Source organism: Notamacropus eugenii, chromosome 2, assembly GCF_028372415.1.
Source record: "Notamacropus eugenii isolate mMacEug1 chromosome 2, mMacEug1.pri_v2, whole genome shotgun sequence".
NCBI lineage: Eukaryota > Metazoa > Chordata > Mammalia > Diprotodontia > Macropodidae > Notamacropus > Notamacropus eugenii.
Genome location: NC_092873.1, coordinates 106,822,577 through 106,838,271, shown reverse-complemented (window position 1 = coordinate 106,838,271; position 15,695 = coordinate 106,822,577). Strand labels below are relative to the sequence as shown.

Genomic DNA, 15,695 nt, shown 5'->3' with positions numbered 1-15,695 from the left:
CAGTTCTGGGGTCAGTGTCACTGCCCAATGTCTGCCGGAGGGACAGTGAGACAAGGAAGCGACACCTTATCCTTTGACCAATTTTGAGACCCCAGTACACACACCCATACATTCACACAGAAACAGACAGCCCTCCCCCCATTAACATTCTCATATCTGGAGACATATACATATATATCTATAAACACATATGCATATTCACCCTTGTACTGACAAGCACATGTACATAAAGAGATACAGAAGCTCAACTAAACACACACACACAAACACACACACACACACACACACACACACACACACACACACACACACACACACACGATGAGCTCCCTAACCCTCCACCCCCTAGAGAGAAGCCCCCAAGAGGCCAGTCTGTGTGTGCATCCGGAATCCACAGACAAAGAGAAGGCGAGGAGGGAGTTTTCATGCCCCTTGTGTTTGCTGAGAGTGACTGAGGTTCCCCCTGCAACATCATCATTCAGATGATAATGGGGCCAGTAGGGGCCGCAGCAGGAGGCTGCAAATTCTCCCCCCAGCCTCAACAGTTACCCAGCAACCCAGACCCCAACACACAGAGAAATAGAGACATGGGCATTGTACCTCAGCTATGAAATACACCTCACCCCGGAAACAATAGATACAAAATCTCACCCCAATACAAAATAATTCCCTACCCTAGATCACACATGGGGTCCTGGGCACCCATGTCCACACCTAGAAATTTGTAAGGTGCCTACACCAGTTTGTTTTCACCAGTGAAACATACACACACACATATACACACACACACACACACACACACACACACACACAAACACACACCTTTAGGCTTACACAGCTAATCCTCAAATCACCCATAGGATCCCAGGGGCTAGAAGGGATTTTAGAGCTCACCTAGTTCTTATAAGATCATCTTTATTTGATAAAAGAGAAAACTGAGTCAGTGGCTCTCCTAAGGTCACAAAGGGCTAAGAGGGAGGGTTAAAACCCCCATCCTCTGCCTTCCAAATCCAACTCTCTTTCCAATGCACTGTGCTGTGCCCCCACATCAAATACCCACTAGGATGTCCACAACCACACAACACACGTCAGTGTGGGATCCGAGACAGAGGACACATAGCCTGCCTTTGAGGTTGGATGTGGGTAAGGAGAGGATTAGAGATGTGAGACAAGCCTTCCCTGAAACTCCCATTGTCTCCCTTCTGTGTCTCCTCTGTCTACTTCCACCTCAGAGAACAGTGACTCATAGATCCATCGTGACCAGCCTTACAATGCCAGGGGGATTCCCCATTCTCCCCGAACCTAAGTTGCCTTCACTCCTTAACCAGACTTTGGAGGGAATAATGCCACATACCATCATTGCCCTGGGACACCAGCAATGGTTCAAAGTCTTCAAGGACAATGTCCAGTCTTCTCAGGGCCGGGCAGGTCATGGGACTGGCACAGGATGATATCACCTATGCCAGGATTTCACACCAGGAAGCAGAGGGCAGAGCAAGCTCTGCTTCAGGGACTAGAACCCACCCCATGTGGGGAACCTGGAAACTCAGGTGGGGTAGGGGTAGTAGGGAAGGTTTCTTACTGCCTCTCTGCCTTTACTTCAGAGAGGAAGAACACAGGACTCTAAGCCCCCAAACACCTACTACATTGGCTTCCTGGAAAGGAGACCACCTAGCTAGCTCTGAGGAGGGTTGGGTGGGGTTACATAGGTTAACTCTGAGGCAGTTAAGACTCCCCGCTCAGGGTTGTGAGTCCTAACCCACAGTCTAATGAAAAACAATCATATAAAATCATAGGACCACAGAATGTTAAAGCTGAAAGGGACCTAAGAGATCTTTTACTCCTATCCCATCATTTTGAAAAAAAAGGAAAATGAGTCTCAGAAGGTACTAATAACTTGCCAAAGGTGAGAGTTATAGCCAGAACTCAAACCCAAGTGAAAACCGATCCTAAGGTTAAAAAAGCAGAGTAATGCTGTTACACTTGTGCTAAATCTAATATATGCTTTAAAAAAAAAAAAAAAACTTGTTGAATGTTATAGAGATTCCTACTTTCAAATGTCACTCAAATATTCACTCTTTTCCATTCTTTGTATATTGTGCTGTTTCTATTTGTTAATGTTTGTCAAGTTTACTTTCTTAGAAGAAAAAAATTATTTTTAAATGAACTGGGACAGAGGAACTCTTTGACCCCAAAATTCCATTGCTTGACAAATACAAGAGGTCAGAAACAAAAAGGTTCTATATATTCCCAAATATTCAGAACAGCATTTCTTTTATGCTAAGAAAGAACTGAAAACAAAACAAATGCCCATTAATTAGGGAACATATAAACAAGTTGTAACACATTAATTTATTGGAATACTATTGCACTATGTTATAAAATATGATAAATATAAAGAACTCTGAGAAGCATGGGAAAATATATATGAACAGATGCAGAATGAAGTAAACCGAATGAGAATAAAGAAAAAAGATACACAGTGACTCTGACAAGGTAAATGGAAAACAACAAAAAAAAATGCTATGTAATCATGTTGGCCAAGCTCGACCCTGAAGGACAGATTAAAAAAATGCATCTCCCTCCCTCCTTTGCAGAGGTGGAGGAGTTTAGGCGAGGAACGTTGCATATAACCGTCAGACCTAGTTGATGTGTTGGTTAATCTGGCTGAATTATTTTTCTCTCTTTTTTATTTTGGGTTATAAGGGATAGCTTGCTATGTAGAGAAGGAGAAAGGATATATTCAGAAACTCAGAAAAGGCAGGCTAGGAATAGGATCTGTGATTTCACTGATAGAGGGAATGCCTCAATTAGAAAATTCCTTCTACCAATGAAAGTTGACATCTTCTCCACAACTTAATAGGTAACTTGCTCAGATTCAGATGTGTAAGAGGTAGGACTGGAACCCAGGTCTTTCTGACTCCAATGCCAACTTTCTATCAGCTACACCATGGCATCTTGTCAAAAGATATCAATAAAAATTTAAAAAGAAAGAGATCTTGGAGTTTTAGTTGACAAGTTCAACATGAATCAATAATATTGGCTGTCCTAAAGAATGGGGAGAAAATAAAAGGTGAACTTTGTTTCAAATATGCCTCAATGTGGTTTGATGGGCATAACAATACAAGGCGGCACTAGCCAACTTTCCCCTGCCAAAGGACCCTTTTTTAACGTCAAAAATTTTCAGGTGTGGCATATCATCCAAACAAAGGCTAACCTTATTTACAACTACATAAGCATAAGTATAGCAGGTAGTCCCACTGCGTTCTGTCCTGGGTAGACCACATATGGGGTGCTACCTTTCCAGTCTTCTTACACCTTACTCCCCAATAGGTATTATTTGATCCAGTAACACTGGCCATTCCACAAACAAGACACACCACCTCTTAGCTCTGAATTTTTTTTCTGGCTGCCCTGTCCCCCCCACCCACCCCGGTGCCTAGAATGCTCTCTCTCTTCTACTACTGATCTCCTTGACTTCCTTTAATTCCCAACTAAAATCCCACAACTTGTTTCAGCAAGCAGTGAGTTCCCCATCCCTGGAGGCATTCCAATTCAAGGTCAAGTTGGACAGCCCAGGATTCTTCCTACTCTGCCATTCAAGAAAGTCTGTGATTCGCAGGTAATGGGACACAGGTAGAACAATAAAAAATCTGTCATTCCTTCAGGATTCCTGATTGTCTGAGAGGGAATCAGGAAAATAAACCCCCTAGGAAGCACAGGTGGAAGCCCAGACCACCAAAGGAATATCCTCTGGGTGCCCCAGTCTTTACCTCAGTATTCTCATCTTATAGCTGGACTTCTCAAACAAGCTACTTGTTTATTAATCCCCTACAATTTACTTTCTATCCCAATACTGTACTTAAAATACCTTTTTGAATGTCACCAGTGACCAACTAATTGTCCAGTCTAATAACCATTTCTTTGCCTGCAGCCTATGTACTCTGGACTCCTTAAAATTCACTCCTTGGCTTCCATGACAAGAGGGTTCTGGTTTCCCTCTTCCCTCTCTGACAAGTGGTAAGCCTCCAAAATAGGATTCAGCTCAAGTCCTCTGCCTTCAAAGGTAGTATCTTCCACAGTACCATGCTGCATCCCTATTTTTCCTATGGATCCAAGGTGATACAGTAGAAAATATATTAGATTTGCAATAGAAGGATGGATTCTGATTTCTATTGTCTCTGCCACTTATTGCCTGTATGACCTTGGATAAGTCACCTACCCTCTCTCTATCTCAGTTTCCTCATCTGGAAAATGAGAGTTTTGAACTAAATCAACAATTCTCAAAGTGTGATCTGTGAACCTGAAGGGGAACCTGAGACCCTTTGAGGGAGGTCTTCAACATTAAACAACATTAAAACTGTCTTTATAATAATACGAAGATTGCCTTTAAATTTTTCATTTTCTCACAAGTATAGAATGGAATTTTCCAAAAACTACATGCACAACCTGTGAATTAAAGATTTAGCTGTAAACATGAAGACTGAGTTAGCATCTCATCTGCTGAATTATATGTTTGCCTTACAAATAGACCAATCTACAGACATGACTGGATTTGTTGTTTTCTATCATACAGTGTCAGCACCAATTAATCATCAAAGATCTTCTTTTTGTGAGTGGTAACAAATACAAGTGATACTGAAATATTCAAGGTATTGAATGTTTTTAATGTCATGGTATATCCTGGAAGAATTGTATGGATGCTTGTTGTAATAATAATTATAGGGCTTTTAGGTTTAAAGCATTTTACAAATATTATGTTCATCTGATCCTCTCAACAACCGTGAAAGATAAGGTGCCATTATTAACTTTATCTTACAGGTGAGAAAACCGAGGCACTTAGAGGTTAAATGATTTGCCCAGGGTCATCCAGCTAATATGTCTGAGGCTAGATTTGAACTCAGGCCTTCCAGATTCTAAGTTCTCTGCCACTCAGCTGCCTCTGATGGCACAAAAGCACTAGTAGGTAAAACTGGGGCACCTTTGCATAAATCAAGACAATGACCTCAAACTATACTTGTAGTCATTGAATTTTTCACTGCTACATACTCACAGTTTAAAAAAAAACTCTCACTTAAGAATGCCCTTGACAAAGGAATAAAAATTTTATTCAGTCTGCCCTTATGTACACATCTTTTTAAAATGTGATGAAATGGGACATACACAGAAAGTTTTTTTTACTGAATACAAGGATTGCCTCAAAATAATAATAAAAAAAAGCCCTTGTGTAACTGAGCTGAAATTGAACTAGCCAGTTTTTTTCATGGAACACCATTTTTACTTGAAAGAACAAATGACAGACAAGAGTTATTCAGACTTGGGTATTTGGCAGATATGTTCTACTTCAAGGAAGGAAATAAACATTTATTAAGTGCCAATTATGTGCAGGTGCTGTGCTAAGCACTTTAGAAATATTATCTCACTTGATCCTCACAACAATGCTGGGAGGAAAACTGTACATCCCATTTCAGACACCCTGAATATGACAGATTCCCGATGCTTAAAATCATTGTTTTCAGATGAGATCAGTGGTGATATTAACTAATGTGGTTTTTTTTAATATTGTAAAATGAAATGTGTCAACATTTGGAACATCTGCATAGCTTGGTAGACCCATATTCTCCAGAACCAATGCATCATGTTAAAAGACCGTACATGGACAAAAGATCCATTCGTAGTGCAAGAGAGACAAATGAATTTTAATGTAACAATATAAAAAGTTCATTGTGTGGTTTAAGTTTCCACATTATAACTAACCTTTATAACTTACTTTAACCTTAATTATAACCAGTTGTCTGAGTTTTGGCATAGTTATCAAAGAAGGATGTTTGTAAATTATCAGAATTATCAGATTAGGTTGATTATCAGAATTTATTATCAGAAAAAGCCATTAAGGCCCCTCTCTTTTCCAACCGTATGTCTGTATGAGATGAGATTTTTTTTCTATACTTCAGCGGAAAGAACAGATCACAACAGATTGAATGGAGAAACCTGTATGACAATCCTGCTGTCTCCTAAAGTGAGTTGCAAAAATTTAAAACAATACCACTCTTCTCTCTGATTTCTTTTGTCTTGGAAAATATAGTTACTTTAATTAAAAATAGTATTTTTGTTAACATATAACATGCATATTATTATTATTATTAATGAATGAAGAAATACTTTTAAAATGTATCAGTTTTAATTTCTAATATGGTAAATATCGGTAAATATAAGCCACATAAACAAAAGCTGATTAATCCTGAGACCAGAAAGTTTAAGTATCACTGGACTAAATGAACTCCAAAACTCCTTCCAACTCTAATGCTATGATACTCTGTCCATAGCTTAGGGTGGAGAGAGAATGATGAAGAAGTAAATCTCAGTCTGAGGAACTGAAACAAGACAGAATAAGAAGTTTAAGGGTTACTTGATGGAGACTGGGTAGATCCATGTTATTGACCCTTACAGTCACCTCGCACTAGTGTATTAGTTCCTTTTTACTTTGTAAATAAACTCACCTTGGAAACCCACTCATGATGGTGCAACTGAAGTAAGAAAGGGGGAACAGTGGGAAAGAGTTGCTGGAACTGAGCACCAATCAGCAGAAGGAAGGGGAAGGCCAGTCTCAGAGCCATAATGAAAAATTTCTGCATCTGGAGTGGAGGAGTTCACTTGAGATGATATGAATCTTAGATTTTAGAGCTGGAAGCAACTTTAGAAATCATCTAGTCCCACCCTCACTTTGCTGTCACTTAGTCCTTTCAGTTTTATCAGATTCTCTGTGATCCCATTTAGGGTTTTCTTGGCAAAGATTCTGGAGTAGTTTGACATTTTCTTCTCTAGCTCATTTCACAAACGAAGAAACTGAGGCAAATAGAGGTTAAGTGACTTGACTAAGGTCACACAGCTACTAAGTGTCTGAGCTGGATTTGAAGTCTGATCTTTTTGACTCTAAGGCTAGTGCTCTATCCACTGTGCCACCCAGCTGCTCTCACCCTTCACCTTACAGAGGAGGAAACTGAGGCACAGAGTGGTTAAGGGATTTGCCTAAGGTCATTCAGGTACTTAGTAACAGGCAAAACATGAACCCTTATGCTCTGATTCCAACTATTCGGTGCTGCTTCTGATGTGTCACTCTACATCTCAGGAGGAGGAAGCTGGCACCATGAAACCTGGAGGATTTTTCACTGCTGAAGGAGAGACACCGCTGGGTAATTGAGTTGGTAATCTGAGGGACAAGAGAGAAGCTGCCAGGAGTAGAATGTAGGCCCCAGGATGGTGATGTTTGTACCCTCTTTAAAAAACAAAAGTCCATTGCCTTGCCTTAGTTACATCTCTTAGCAAATCAGCTGAACACAGGGAGCCAAGCAGGTGTAGGGTCAGGAGGTTCAGTATTTCCAGTTAAGGCTCAATGATCAGGAAGGAATTATAAAATAGTAAAGGTGAAAGCCCTGCAGTCCAAAGGCCAAGATCCACTGGACAAGTTCCAAGTAGAGAAACCAGTGGCCTCAGGAAGCTAATGGAGATTCATTTAGGCCCAAGGTCCAGGTGACTGTATTCTTCACAGCCTCTGGTCCTGCCAGCAGGGAGCTTCCAGACTGATGGGGGAGACACAGGGCCCTGCTCTCAAGTAACCTCCTAATCTGATGGGGGCAAACCCCAAAGCCAGAAGACAGGCAGAGAAAGAGAAGCAGACCATGGTCACCCCAGTTGGATAAATTCAACCATCAATATGTAGGAAGAAGGTGGGGAGTGTGGGGCAACTGGAGGTTCATAGGGTCAATCCAATAAGGCTTCTCCAGGAGGTAGAATCTGAGTCTTCTCTGGAAGAAAGGAAGAGACCACTTTTGGGAGAATGGTGTAGGAAGTTGGATGGTCTTCCTTTGGAAGGGTCAGTGGGGAAGTCTAGAACAGGTTCTAGTTCAGAAAGGAAAGGCAAAGATAATATGAGGGACTGGAAGGATGGTGAGCAAACTGATTTCATGGCCTACCAAATAGAACTGAAAGTATGTTCAAGGTCATCCAGGATTTAGCACAGGGCCTGGCACATCACAGAAGCTTAATAAATGTTTGTCAATTGATTGATTGATCTAATCTAGTTTTATTCCCTCACTTAACAGGTACACAGACTGAGGCCCAGTGAGGTGACTTGCCGACAGTCACACAGGTAGTAAGTGGTAGAGCTTGGATTTGAATGAAGGTGCTTTGACTTCAGCTAGGTGGTGCAGTGGATAGAGCTCCGGACCAGAAGTCAGGAAAACTAATCTTCATGAGTTCAAATCTGGCCTCAGACACCTGCCATCTGTGTAAACCGGGCAAGTCACTTTGCCCTGTTTGCCTCAGTTTCCTCATTTGTAAAATGAGCTGGAGAAGGAAATGGCAAACCACTCCAGTGTCTTTGCCAAGAAAACCTCTGATGGGGTCATGAGTTGGACCCTACTGAAACAACTGAACAATAACCTTTGACTCCAAATCCAATATATTTTCCACCATACCTCTCTAGGCCTCAGTTTCCTCATCTATAAAATGAGAAGTCTGAACTACCTGGCCTCTAAGGTCCCTTCTAATTCTAAATTTTTTGAGCCTTTGTACAAAAAAGACCTAATTCTGAATTTCATCAGCATATCAAGACTTGGTGATGGGAATCCTCTGCTCTTTTCTCAAGTCTGAGAAGAGTTACAGGCTCTCCAGAAGTGTGATTAAAAGGGCCTTGTCTTCTTCCAGGACTCCCATAGGCCTCAGATGTTTTTCTTCTCCCAAATCGACCGAACCTCTCCATAGCATGGGGGCAGCATATTGGACTTTACCCTCTGGTTCCCGTAGCAGAGAACTCACAAGTCCCAGATCTGTTTGTTTGCCTTAAAGTTACAGAACCTCCTGGCTGGGGTGAGTGGTGAATTGGAACATAGGATGAACATCATTTCATATGGAATTGGTCAAAGGAAGCCCACTGGTGCTCTCCTTCTGAATCCCCCTCTACCCCAACCATAATGCCAGCCCAACAGCACCCAACTAAATCCTCCACCCCCAATGCACTTATATACATACACACACCTGGGTCAGTATGTAAGCCAACAGTACTGGGGTAATCATTAACATAGCTGGAGTAGGTGGCAGCCCTTTAATACATCCCTGGGAAGGAATGACAGAATCACCCCCACTGGACTTTGGACTCCTGAAACTGATGTGAGGGAGAAAACAGCTTCTCTCTCTTGAATGTGTTTTAATATATTGTTCCAAAGTGTAAGACCGAACCCAAGCAGGCACATGGAAAAAAGTGTGGGTTTTCCTAGTGCCAACCTCAAATTCTCAGGACTCTTTCATGTCCATCCCCGACCTCTAGAAGGCTAGGCAACTGAGCCCATAGAAAAGAGGAGGAGACTGCTCCCTGATCTTTAGAGATGCCTCGGAAAAGAAATCTCACATTGCTCTGTCTCCTCTATCCCAGTGTTTCCCACAAATCAGTCAGTTCATCACCTGGTCTTTAATCTCAATCCTTTCTGTTTCAACAAGAACCCACTTTTTTTTGTTACATCATCTAGGAAGAAGCACAGTCAGTAATATCAGTTGCATACATGAAGGAAAACAACACAACATGTACAGATAGACAGATACAAACAGCTTCTCCATACTGCTAACTTGCTACACCCAAAGGTAATAAAGAGTACCCATGACAGTGACTATCTTTAAATCACATCGTAGAATCAGAAATGCCCCCTCCTCCAGGAAGGCTTCCTAGGTTCATCAGGAACAAATCTAGCATCTTTCTTCTCTTCCTTCATTAAGGTAACATGGGATGCAATACTTAGAGCATTGAACCTGGTGTGAGGAAGACCTGAGTTCAAATTCAGCTTCAGACGCATGCCTCTGGGCAAGTCACTAAGGATCTCTCAACTCAGTTTCTTCATCTAGGAAATGGAGATAATAATACCTGTCTCCCAAGCTTTGTCATGAGGATCAAAGGAGATGATAATTGTAGAGTGCTTTGCAATCCTTAAAATATTATATAAACCTTAACAATTTTTATATATTCTTCAGTGATTTTGTATATTCCTTTGTCCATCAACATCTTGACTTAATGGCATTCTACTCTTCTCTCATTCAATTTCTTTTTCTGAAGATTGGATTATTGAAATTCTTTATTTCTTGTTCTGTTCATCTGGGCATTTTATATTTTTCTAAATGTTCATCAATTTCATTTAAATTGACAGCTTCATTGGCATATAATTAGGCAAAATAACTTCTAATCATTTCCTTTATTTTTTCCTCATTCTCCTTTTCATTTTTTACATTGGTCGTTTAGTTCTTTCTTCTCAAAAGATCAAATTAGCTAATGGCTTAGAGTGCCTGTCTGTACAGACAAGGACAGGGTTCATTTCTTTGTCACTGTGCACAAAATTGCCGAATATTAGCATTGGAAGGAACCATCTGGTCTAACTATTCCCCAGAATGGCATCCATATAACATACCTACCACATGGTCATTGAGACTCTACTCTCAGGCTTCTGATGACAGGGAACTCACTACCTTCCAAAGCATCCCTTCCCACAGATGGATAGCTCTAATTATTAGAGAGTTTTTCTGCAAGTCTCTTTCTGACAATTCACCTCAGTGCAATGGCTCCAATTTTTTCTTTATGGAGATCAAACAAGACAAATAAATGTAATCCCTATTTTACATAGCTCTTTGACTATTTGAACACAGGTACAATGTCATCCCCCATCTTCCCTAATGCTTTCCTCATCCATATAAGACATACCTAATTCTTTTCTTCAATTCTCAGATATGGCTATAAAGTCCTTTCACTGTCCTGATTTTCCTCCTCTGGTTGCTCTCCACTTTATCAGTGTCCTTCCTAAACTGGGGTACCTAAACTAAAGACAGCCCCTCTGATGAGATCTGACTAGAACAGTGTACATACAGCAGGACTTTCACCTTCTTGTTCCTCTCTTAATGAAGTCAACATTTCCACTGGTTTTCTTTGTTGTCCATAACACTGTTAGCTAATTTGGAGTGCACTAAATTAACCTCCAGCTCTTTCTTCAGCCACACAGGTACAAAGAACTAAACAATCCCTACTCAAAATGAATTGCATCCTAAAGGGGTAATTCAACAAACATTTATTAAGTACTTACTATATGCCAGTAACTGGATAAAAAAACAAAAAAGAAACACTCCCTTTCCTCAAAGAGCTCAGGTTCTACTGGGTGGAAACTAGATAGAGATAAGTAAATACAAAATATATGGAAAGTAAATATTAAATGACTTTGACCTTGAAAAATCACTACTTCGCTGGACCACTGTTATCAATACAGACCCATGACATCAGCCTTCAAAGGAATGGCCAAGGATACAACCACTGATTTGTAGCTGTCCCCAGCTTCCGTGAGGATGAAACGTCCAAGTACTGGGGAAGGGAAGGGGAGGAGAGGGAAGGGGAGGGGAGGGAAGGGAAGGGAAGGGAAGGGAAGGGAAGGGAAGGGAAGGGAAGGGAATCTCATTTGATTTAATGAAGAAGACAGTATGAAAACAAGTGTGTACAAACAAGATATGTACAGGATTAATTAGATTTAATTAATAAAGGAAAGGTTGTATTAGGAGGAAAATCAGAAAATCTTCTCAAAGAAGATTTTAGCTGAAACTTCAAGGAAGACAGAAGACAAAGATGAGAAGGAAGAGAATTCTAGGCATGGGGAACAGTTGGTGAAAATTAAGAGACTGCAGATGGAGCATCTTGTTAAATGGATAGCAATGTCACTTTATTCAAATTGTCCATAAAAGGAAGTAAGGTGTAAGAAGATTGGAAAAGTGGGACAGGGTCAGGTTATGAAGGGCTTTGAATATCAAACAGAGGATTTTATATTTGATCCTGGATGTGATAAGGAGCCACTGGAGTTTACAGAAAAGAGTGAGTGGGAAGAGGGAAGGAGAGGGTACTTTAGGAACATTAATTTAACAGCTGAGTTGAAGATGAAGTGAGGAAAAGTTGAGGCAGGGAAACCAACCAACAGGTTATTGTAATGGTCCAGGCCTAAGAGAACAGGACCTGTACTGGGGTGGGGACAGTGTTAGAAGAGAGAAAGGGTTCATCTATCTCCCCACCTACTTGCCTATTGGTTCACCTGTTTAAGATCCATGGAGCTGCATTTTGTGCTACGTACAGATCCGTGTCCATAGCAGTCTTTGGGGGTGGAGAGAGGAAGGTCAGATTGGGGGTAGGAAATACAGTTAATCAAAAGTCACAGTCTGCTCTTGAGTATTCTCGTCTGGTAGATATCAAGAAATCTTCAGGTATAAAATTATCTGAGAACAATTAAAAGCTACAATGTCAGTAAAAGTAAAATCATATTTTGCAGATGGAAATGGGCAGCTAGGTGGCACAGTGGATAAAATGTTAGGCCTAGATTTGAGAAGACTCTTCTAAGTTTAAATCCGGTCTCAGACGCTTAGTAGCTGAATGACCCTGGGCAAGTCATTTAATCCTGTTTGCTTCAGTTTCCTTATGTATCAAATGAGCTAGAAAAGGAAATGGCAAACCCCTCAGTATCTTTGCCAAGAAAATCTCAAAGAGGTCGTGAAAAATTAGACATAACAAAAACAACTGAACAATAACAACAACAAATGGAAAACCTAAACACTGAGGAGCAGGAGAGTCAGGGACCACTGAAAACTGGTCTAGGGGTAATCCAAGGAGGCTTCTTAAAGATTAGTCCACAAACCCATTAAAGCCCACAACATCACACCCAGGAATTCAAAGAATAGGGAGAACTGTCAAGTAAATGGCCAAACGTACAACCACTATTGGATTTTAGCTGTCCCCAGCTTCCAGAGGATGAAGGGTCCAGGTGCTGAGAAAAGGAAGGGTAGGAACTGAATTTAATATTGCAAACAATTATTAAGCACTTCATTGTATAGAACACTATGTTAGGCACTGTAGGAGACATTTTTGTTGTTGTTGTTGAGTTGTGTCTGACACTTCATGACCCCATTTGGGGTTTCCTAGGCAAAGATACTGGAGCGATTTGCCATTTCCTTCTCCACCTCATTTTACAGATGAGGAAATTGAGACCAACAGGGTTAAGTGACCTGCCCAGGGTCACACAACTAGTAAGTGTCTGAGACTGGACTTGAACTCATGATGATGTCTCCTTGACTCCAGGCCCAGCACTCTATTCACTGTGCTACCTTGCACAGTCCCTTCCTTCCTGAAGTTTACAATAAGCAGAATTAGACAACATAAATTACTAAGTCCCTCAAATTTCCCTAATAATAATGTCTATAAGAGGCAGTTAAGGTCACCCAGATTTAATGAAGAACAGAATCTATGTGTTCCTTCTGGTCTCCTATACTAACGAAGACTTGTCTTGTTGCCTGGGTCATAGGCCATTCCATCTTCGATCTCCATACCATTAGCCAGGCTGACCCCCATGCTTCCTTACCTAGAGCTCTTAGAATCTGAAACTTCCCACGTGAGGCCTGACCTGATTTCCCAAACAATCCCACTCCTCATATGCCACTCCCACCTCAGGTTGCTAACATTCTCCCTTAGCTCCCCTTCCCCAACCCATCTCCCAGACAAATGACATAACCAGAGAAAGTATAGCGAAGTGAATGGAGCAATGGATTTGGAGTCGGGGAAACTTAGACTTGAATCCCCCCTCAAACCCTTACAAGGCATGTGACACTGGGGAAGCCCCTTAACTTCTCTCAGTCTCAGTTTCCTCACTCTTAAAATAGAAATATTGATAGCACTCACTTTATTAAGAGATTGTTGGGAGACTTAAATGAGATAATGTGTAAAATTTGCAAACCTTAAAGCAGTTATGTAAATGTTACTTACTATATTTTTCACTTATCTGTGTAGGAGCTATTTTTTTCTAATAGAATTTAAATTTCTTGAGGTTAAGAGCTATTTCCTTTTTCATTCCTATATATCATGTAGTAGGTATGTAACCATATAAACATTTGTTGAGTAATTGAAAGGTTAGACATTAAAAGACAATAACAAATAAAAGAAAAAACCTAAAATGAAAAAGACAATAAAATAAAAAATAGATAACAAAAGGAACTTTTCCAGTCTTAAGTAGGGCAAAAGAGGGTAGAGAATGGAGGAAGGAAAGGAGACAATGGCATTTCTGTCCTTGGAAATCTTTTATTTGTCTAGGCTGGAGTTAGGGTGGGATGAGGTGGAATGGGGGCATCCTTCTTGCTGACAGAGCATCAGATAAGTTAACCTCTAGTGTGGAGTTGGAGAAGTAGGGAACCCTAGCCTTAACCCAACAGACTTGGGTATTCTTATTAAGCAACCACCCAACAGAGAATCAGGGGTGTTGGGGACCTGTTGTCTTCCTGACTTCTTGCTGACTTCACCTTTGACCAATAACAACTCCTTATAAATTCTCTGACGCTGGCTCAGGCTGGAGAGCAGTGGTAGTGGAATAGCAGAGAAGATCAAAGGTGGCCCAGGAGGCAAGAAGTACTTTCTAAAAAGTTTTTTTTTTTCAGATGGGGGCCAGAGGTGGGTCCCAAAGTCCAAACTTAGTCCACTGCTTCATTCCAGCCAAGTGAGAATCAGATGCTTCAGAGCTATTGTGGCTGTAGAAATACCTAAGCAGATGAACTTAGAGGATTCAGGAGAAGCCAGGTGTCCCTTTCCCTCCACCCTCATTTACCCAGCTCTCTAGGACATCTTTTGTTTTCCAAGTTCTTTCTAATTTATTGGAAACGGTTGAAAAGAAGTTTTCTATTTAGAGTTGGAGGTTCAAGTCTTGGTTTTGCTGATTATTAACTATAAGCCCTTATACAAATCACTTCTCACCCCTGTAAATTGAGGCCTTTAGATCCCAAATCCCACATGTAGGTCTACCCAAGTGGGGGAGGGAAGTTTTGAAAACAAACCCATCCTTGTCTTTTATCTGCTAGATGCATCCCTTGTTTTTCTACTCAATCAATCAACATTTATTAAGTACATGGGGTATGTTGGGTGCTCAGGGAGGACTAGCACCTATAGTGTGAGGGCTTACCAAGGCCTTTTCAGGGCTACTGATCCACCTTTGTCGTCCACCTTTCCTCAGCTCTCACTTGTGCAATAGCATGCTCAGTGGCCATAGTCTGGTAAAACTGTCTCAGCAAACAGGCTAAACCAAGTTGAGGGTAACCAGCAGGCCTCAAATCCATCCATGAGGTGGGGGGATGTCTACCCCAAACATATGAGGACTTCTCTTGGCCGAATGGGCAGTTGAAAACAACCTGTTCCAATGGCCATGAAGGTGGCTGAAGCAGGTACTATGGAAGGCATTGAAGATGCCAAGGGCATCCACTACATCCCAGGCCATCGCCAATCATCTTGACTCTTGTCTTGTCATTCTGGAAGAGAGAATGAGGCTGATGACTTTGTGCAACTCTGTCTGGCTTAAATCCAATTCATTATTACCCTGTGATATCACTGGTCCAGTTAAAAAAAAAAATAAGTGCCTACTATGTGCCAGGCACTGGCTAAGAGCTGGGGATATGAAGAAAGGCAAAAATTATCCTTGTTCTCAAGGAAGTCATAGATAAATGGGGGAGACAACATACAACAACTATGTATTAACAAGCTATATGCAGGATAAATTGGAGATAATCAACCTAAGGAAGATGCCAGAATTAAAGGGGATTAAGAAAGACTTCCAGGAGGGGTGAGATACCCTCCCCCCCCCCCCATACACACATCC

At 41.1% G+C, this 15,695-nt stretch overlaps 2 long non-coding RNA genes across 2 annotated transcripts in view; one reads left to right on the top strand and one right to left on the bottom strand.

The window, feature by feature from the left end:
* LOC140526231 (uncharacterized) overlaps positions 1-9,133 on the top strand; it is a 34,677-nt gene extending 25,544 nt beyond the window's left edge. The window contains exons 2-5 of the long non-coding RNA XR_011974288.1: positions 3,519-3,622; positions 5,955-6,019; positions 7,130-7,193; positions 8,103-9,133. This is a non-coding gene — a long non-coding RNA (uncharacterized lncRNA). The remainder of the gene's footprint in view (positions 1-3,518; positions 3,623-5,954; positions 6,020-7,129; positions 7,194-8,102) is intronic.
* Positions 1-15,695, bottom strand: part of LOC140526232 (uncharacterized) — a 35,785-nt gene that overhangs the window by 16,503 nt on the left and 3,587 nt on the right. The window contains exon 2 of the long non-coding RNA XR_011974289.1: positions 15,006-15,348. This is a non-coding gene — a long non-coding RNA (uncharacterized lncRNA). The remainder of the gene's footprint in view (positions 1-15,005; positions 15,349-15,695) is intronic.